Consider the following 7,672-nt stretch of genomic DNA (forward strand, 5'->3'; position numbering starts at 1 on the left):
AATTTAACACCCTCTAAATCAGAATCATCGAACATCATTGTCTAGTATAAGCTTTCCTTGAGTTTCTGGAGGAACCTGCAGCAGTTGGTCCTCCAAAGATCGTATTTAACACTGGCCTTCGGGGTTGTGGTCCTCCAAAGATTGTGTTTATCACGGGTCCCCTGGGATGGGGATTTCGCCCCTGATCGTTTTGATCCCTCCTATGATCATCGAAATTCTTTCTTCCATTGTTATTCCTATCTCCTCCATCTCCAGTATACTTTCTCAACCTTCCTTTTCGAATGAGGAAATCTATTTCATCCTTCAATTGTCTACACTCATCGGTGTCATGACTAGCAACCTTGTGAAACCTACAATATTTGCTCTTATCCATCTTGGTAGGATCAGCCTTCAAGGGCTTAGGACAACGAACATCTCTATCTTTCTCGATTTCCATCAAGATCTGACTTCTAGGAGCGTTCAATTTAGCATATTCAGTGAATCTTTATCCAGATCCCCCCTTCTTCGGGGTTGAATCAGTGCTTTGCCCATTTCTAGATACTTGTCCTTAGCAATATATTACAGATCAGTTTTTCGCTTATTTCCACCAGCGGGTTCGTTATTCACTAATGTCTTCCTCATACTTTCCTCCACTTTGATGTACTTCCCCGCCCTGTCTTGAAGCTGTAACATGCTTTCAGGGGGGGCGCTTGGCTAACGACATCTTGAAGAACTCGTCACTAGTTCCCTGCTGCAGTGATGTCATAGCTACCTTGTCATTAAAATCTGGGACCTTCAAAGCTTCCTTGGTGAAATGATTCAGATAGTCTCTCAAGGACTCTTTTGCTCCTTGCAATTCATGAGGGATGCTGAACTTCTCTCATACACTCTCCCACTGATGAATAGCTTAATAAAAGCTTGACTTAGCTCTCTGAAGGAACCAATAGATTTTGGAGGTAAACGACTATACCATCTTTCAGCCATTCCCGACAAGGTTTGAGGAAAGGCCCGACACTTAATAGCGTCGTTCACGGGCTGCAGCAACAGTGCATTAGAGAATGTTCTGAAGTGATTAGCGGGATCTCCAGTGCCATCATAAGCTTTGATGGTGGGCATCTTAAACTTCCTTGAGATATGGACATTCATTATCTCTTCAGTGAATGGTGGAGTAGGATCATCCGGATCTCCTAGGGGTAGAAGATCACTTGGATCAGCCCTTGGGACAACAGTCCTTCTTTGCAGCGGACCATCCAGGTATATGACTGGAGGAGGATTTCTCCTCCTCGGAGGTAGTGGGGGTCTTGGGGTCAGGTGCGCCTCGAGGTCACGCTTCAGCCTTTGGATCTCAGCCTCGTGAGCCCTGATTCTCTCATGCACTTCTTGGGGATTCATCCCTCGGGTGCTCCTAGGACACTGATTACCATCAGGCATGGGCTCTTTACCAGCACACCTCCTTCTTGGAGCCACATCATCATCCAAAGATTCGTAATCTCTCTCACCCAGAGAATTCTTGATTCTCCGGAATAGGAGCCAAACCGCGTATGTAGGGGGCGTCTGCCCTTGCGCTTCACTTCAATTTGCATGTCCATATCCTCCAACCTTGGGGTATAAAGACATCCTATAAGGGGTTAGTGGTCACAGCAGTGGAATACTCAAACCAAACGGGTCGAGGATTTACAGGCGCATGTACCTGCTGAAATTTGGAAATCGTCCCTTGAGGACCCGGGGGATTCTTCTCTTGTGGCTGAGGCTCAGTTGCCCCTATATGCGTTCCTCCTTGGGTGGCGGCATAGGTTGAATGCGGGGGTATCTCCACTACTGATGAGATTGGTTGGGTTGTCCCGGCCGGTGTTCCTTCGGGGGCGTTACTCTTGCTCCATATTCTTACCATGGTTGTTGTTATGCTTTCCCACAGACGGCGCGAAATGTTATGGATTGAAAACTATGGTGTATTAATTGTTAGGGTTCGTGAGCTTCGAGGCTCAATTTGACTGCTCTTGTATCTCGTGACTCGATCTGCCTTAATGAGATGCCTACGTACCTTGCTGATTGCCAAGGATCAAGTCAAAAACGTAGTTCTGATTTGTGGGGTGAGGCCCCTGTTTGTCGCTAAACACGCGCTAATAATACACGCAAGTATACGCATTCGCAAGTAATATAGAAATATTTCTAGTTCGTTCCCACAGAGACTAACTTTGGTTAACTAATTAATTTATGCACTTATGCACCGATGATATGGTTATTATCCAATGCTAAGATGAATAACAAATTGGGTTTTTGATTATAACTAAGAATTAAACTAACAATTATAACTAAAAGAATAAGAATGGTTGAATTAATATATATGACAAACATGGGATTCTAACTTCAATAAGTACTTCATTCAATAGCCTTTTCATTCTTAACCTTATCATGTAATGGTGATGACACTAATCAGATAACACGAAACTGATAAACGCCAATTTTCGTTGCACGAATACCATACTACCAGACATCCACAAAAGAGATAGAAGCTGAATAGACACCAATTATATTGAGACCCTATATGTCTATAGAATTTGACAACATAATGGTTTAATGCACAAGTTATCTATCGTGATTACATAGGGCAAGTAAGATGGTTAAAATTACCTACAAATCATGTATAATAATAACACATGAACCTATGCTAGCATGGCAAGTTCTAAATCCTTAAATTCATTATTGCTTCATTAAAGATTAACACGCTATCTTATAAGTTCGCGATGCTCATAAGATGAATACGCACAACCAATACTAACTTATCATACAATCACCACACACTAAGGCATCGAAACAAATTAACTAAGAATTCCATAAATAAATCCGCTAGAACCCAACGATAACGATTAGGCCATAATCGAACTCATCATCAACGTGGGTTCCAATGAAAGCATGGTATAATAAACGTAGTCTTTATACTGAATAAATAATAAAACCAAGTACGAAACAAGAGTAAGATTCATGAATAAGAAAACTAGCATCCAAGTTATAACTTAGAACAAAGATTCACAAGTAAAAACAAGATCTTCTTCATCTTTGTTGAATCGTGCTAACACGGTCTTCTTACGGCTCTCCTTGTGCTCTGGTATATCCGTCTCTAAAAAACGTCCTTTATTTAAGTATATATAACAGCCCATGCAAGATAGAAGCCCATGCTCAACCGTAGGCTTGCTACCTTCCTCTAGCAAAATTTTATGCATGCAATAAGAAGGGTTGATTCCCTTAAAATCTACTATTGTCCATCCAATTGCCAATATGAACTCTCTTAGAATCCTCAAAAGCTTCTCCTCGTCGCTACCTGAAAGGTCTGATGCAATAATAACAGGCAAAGTAGATGCATCACCTAAAACTGCATACCTCAAATGTTCAGGTAAAGGCTTAAGCTCAAGAGTTGGAGCTTCCTCAATAGATGGCTTAAGGTGTTTAGGAGCTTTGTTCAATTCCTCCATTCTAAGAGATTCATAAGGCATATCAATCTTCCTCTTCCAGGTAGAAGCATTCAGATATTTCAAGTGCTCATCACCTTCATCATCTTCACTATCTGAATTCCCAAATAAGGCCTTCCCTAAGGCATCAGACCTTAGCAATCGATCAAGTTCAGAATTAACCACAGTATCGACCATTTCCACCTTAAAACACTCCTCATCTTCTATAGGAAATTTCATAGCATTGAATATATTAAAAGTTACATCATGATCCATCACTCGCATTGTAAGCTCACCCTTCTACACATCTATCAAGGTTCGGCCAGTCGCCAAGAAAGGTCTTCCCATGATTATGAGAATCTTCTTATCCTCTTCGAAATCAAGAATTACAAAATCAACAGGGAAGATGAGTTTATCAACCTTGACCAAGACATCCTCCACAATACCTCGCGGATATGTAATAGAATGGTCGGCCAACTGTAAAGTCATATAAGTTAGTTTTGGATTAGGAAGATTCACCTTTTTGAAGATTGAAAAAGGCATCATATTGATGCTAGCTTCCAAGTCACATAAGCATCTGTCAAAAGAAACTTTTCAAATAGTGCATGGAATAGTGAAGCTTCCTAGATCTTTAAGCTTCGGAGGCAACTTATGTTGTAGCACGACACTGCATTCCTCCGTGAGAGCGACAGTCTCTAAATCATCTAACTTCACTTTCCGAGAGAGAATACCTTTCATATACTTTACGTAACTAGGCATCTACTTAAGAGCCTCAGCGAAAGGTATGTTGATGTGAAATTTCTTGAACACCTCCAGAAACTTCTCAAATTTCTTATCCATTTTTTTCTTCTGCAGCCGCTTAGGAAAAGGCGGTGGAGGATAGATATGTTTCTCCCCTGTATTACCCTCAGGAGGAGTGTGCTCAACAGTAGTCTTTCTTGGTTCCACTTCTACTTCCCGCTGCTCTACATCTTCTTCAGCCCCAAATTCTTCATTCGAAACTTAAGTTTGCTCGAGATTCGCAACCTTTCCAGACCTCAAAGTGATTGCCTTCACCTGCTCATTAGCTTCCCTCTTTCCTGGCACTTCTGTATCATTAGGTAATGTACCAGGTTGATGATTTAGCAAGGCATTGGCAATTTATCCAATTTGATTTTCCAAGATCTTGATAGAAACAGCTTGACTCTTGCATATAAGCTTCAACTCCTCTAATTTAGATTTTTCATTAGCTTGTTGCAGCTGAAGTTGCTGCCTTGGTGCATATTGCGGTTGCTGAAAACCAGGGGGGTTGTACTGCTTAGCTGGGTCTTGCTGATAAGGCTGTTGAACTGCATTCTAAGCGTTGCTCCATCTGAAATTAGGATGATTGCGGTTGTTGGGATGATAAGTGGCTGGCACAGGTTGCTGCGATCGCTAAAAATTGCTCTTGAATTGAGCTGATTCATTAGAAATAGCACACTGATTAGTCTCATAGGCACCAGCACAAAGCTCACAGACACTAGTGACTTGATTAACTCCATAATTTGCCAAAGTGTCCACCTTCATCGTCAAAGCCTTAAGTTGAGCAGCTATAGCAGTTGCTAAATCCAACTCCAGAATTCCTACTACAGTTCCCTGAGTCAGTCTCTGAGAAGGATTCTGGTATTCATAGCAGCCATCACTTCAATCAATTCATAAGTTTCATTGTAGCTCTTAGCCCACAAGGCTCCTCCTGATGTTGCATCGAGCATGGGTCTAGAAGTAGCACCCAATCCATTGTAAAAACAGTTTATAATCATCCAATCAGGCATGCCATGGTGTGGGCATTTCCTTAGCATCTCCTTATATCCATCCCAAGCCTCATACAGAGATTCTTCAGTTTACTGAGCAAATTGAGTAAGAGCATTCATGATTGTAGCAGTCTTCGCCATATGGAAGAATTTAGTGAGAAACTTTTGAGCAAGATCCTCCCATGCGGTGAAAGACTCTGGTGGTAGAGAATGTAATCAACACTTTGCTTTATCCCTAAGAGAGAATGGGAATAGTCGCAGCTTGATAGCATCTAGCTAAAATTGGGATTCACAGGCGCATGTAACTGCTGAAATTGGGAATTCGTCCCTTGAGGAACCGGGGGATTCTTCTCTTGTGGCTGAGGCTCAGTTGCCCCTATCTGCATTCCTCCTTGGATGGCAGCATAGGTTGAATGCGGGGGTATCTCCACTACTGATGAGATTGGTTGGGTTGTCCAGGCTGGTGTTCCTTCGGGGGCATTGCTCCTGCTTCGTATTCTTACCATGGTTGTTGTTATGCTTTCCCACAGACGGCACCAAATGTTGGATTGAAAACTATGGTGTATCAATTGTTAGGGTAAATGACCTTTGAGGCTCAATTTGACTGCTCTTTTGTCTCGTGACTCGATCTGCCTTAACAAGATGCCTACGTACCTTGCTGATTTCCAAGGATCAAGTCAAAAATGTAGTTCTGATTTGTGGGGTGAGGCACCTGTTAGTCGCTGTTAGGTCCCGTATGAGGGCTATATTAAGCTAGAAAGGGGGGTTGAATAGCTTAATTATCAATTTAAAATTTATTATGGTGTTTTAAAATAATGTTATCCCTTTTTAAAACTTTACCGAGTGGTTATGCAGTTTATATGTGCGGAAAATAAAGTGCAAGGAAAGAAAATACCACACGGCGATTTTATCCTGGTTCGCGATGGCGCAACCTCTAATAGATCCGCTCACCCCTACTCCAGTCCCCGAGCTCCTCTCCCGGACTCGGGATTTTCCCTTAATATAAACTCGCTCCTTTAGTAGGAGGAGAAGCCTTTACACCCTTACAAATATTTATCTTGGTGCGTAACACAAGGGTCACCACCTCAAAATAAATGTAATTCTTACACAACTTATCTTAGACAATAACTCCCCGCTATCTCTTCAATGTTGATGTAGATCCCTTGTGTGGACTTGGCTTCCTTAGCTTTCACCGCTCTCGGATCTTAGTATCCGGTCTTGGGTCTTTCCTCTTCTTCACGGTACAAATACGACTAACTCCCCGCTAGTGCGTATGAGACTTGGGTCTTAGAACGAAGATCACCTCACATCACCTCACCTTACTGCGAAACTAATAAGACAATCCACAAAACACAAAGTATGGAGAAAATATGTGTTAAACTAGTATGTTACGATACTTGCCCAAAAGATAGTATAATATTTAAATAAGAATATCAATACTCTATATATATACTTGACTTGAGATATAAAATGTTATATCAAGTATACTTTTGATTACTCCGTCTCTATGGATTATATGTTAATTGGAGTAATATAAGAAGTTATAATCAATATGGATTATGACTTCTTTGATCTTCAAGCTCAATACTTATACTTAACTTGGAATATATATTTATGTGTCAAGTATATTTATGATTACTCCGTCTTTGTAAAATATATGTTTATCGGAGTAATAAGAAGTCTTGTATATATGTATAAGCATTATGGCTTATGACTTCTTTTGTATTCTTCTTCTTTCGATTATGTATTTATAAATCGAAGAATACTTTGGTTACAATCTCGGAATTGTACCTATCCTTTTAAGCTCTTAGGCTTATGGATTTAGTATACTTATAATTTGACGATTATGTGGTCAAAGTATACTTTTGACTTCAAGCAACTTTATAGGTTCTATGATTCTTAGCCAAGGTCCAAATAATAGAAGTGCAAGTAATTGGCTTTGAATTGGTGCTTTTAAAGTTTAGGTGGATGATTACGAAGTTTACTATTGATCGACTTATAATCCCCCGGAACACTGAAGATGCTAGAAGGGGTTATAAGTGGGGTAAATGGCTGATACTACTGGAAGGATTCCTCTTTGGAATGATACTATATACACGAACTATGCGTTGACCAAGATCGAGATAAATGAAATGCAAAGTAATTGGTCAACTCGTGTGATTAAATCCACCTTTGAAGCTTAGACGGATGATTAAGAAGTTTATATATATCGAATAAAAACCCCACGGAACACTAAGGTGCTAGAAGAGGATTATATGATATCTTTCGTAATTGGACTATATACACGAACTATGCGTTGGCCAAGATCCAAATAATAGAAGTGCGAGTAATTGGCCAACTCGTGTGATTTAATCCATCTCTTATATTTGAAAAAATTATGAAGATCACTATTGATCGATTTATAATCTCCCGGAACACTAGAGATGTTATCAAGATTATAAAACGATACCTTTCGTAATTATACTATATTCACGAAAT

General features: G+C 40.4%; 1 non-coding gene across 1 annotated transcript; it reads left to right on the forward strand.

The window, feature by feature from the left end:
- The first annotated feature begins 5,213 nt into the window (after positions 1-5,213).
- LOC141723077 (small nucleolar RNA R71) lies at positions 5,214-5,320 on the forward strand. Its single transcript, XR_012576070.1, has one exon. It is a non-coding gene; the product is annotated as a small nucleolar RNA R71 (small nucleolar RNA).
- The last annotated feature ends 2,352 nt before the right edge of the window (positions 5,321-7,672 follow it).

Source organism: Apium graveolens, chromosome 4 (genome assembly GCF_009905375.1).
Source record: "Apium graveolens cultivar Ventura chromosome 4, ASM990537v1, whole genome shotgun sequence".
NCBI classification, from domain to species: domain Eukaryota; kingdom Viridiplantae; phylum Streptophyta; class Magnoliopsida; order Apiales; family Apiaceae; genus Apium; species Apium graveolens.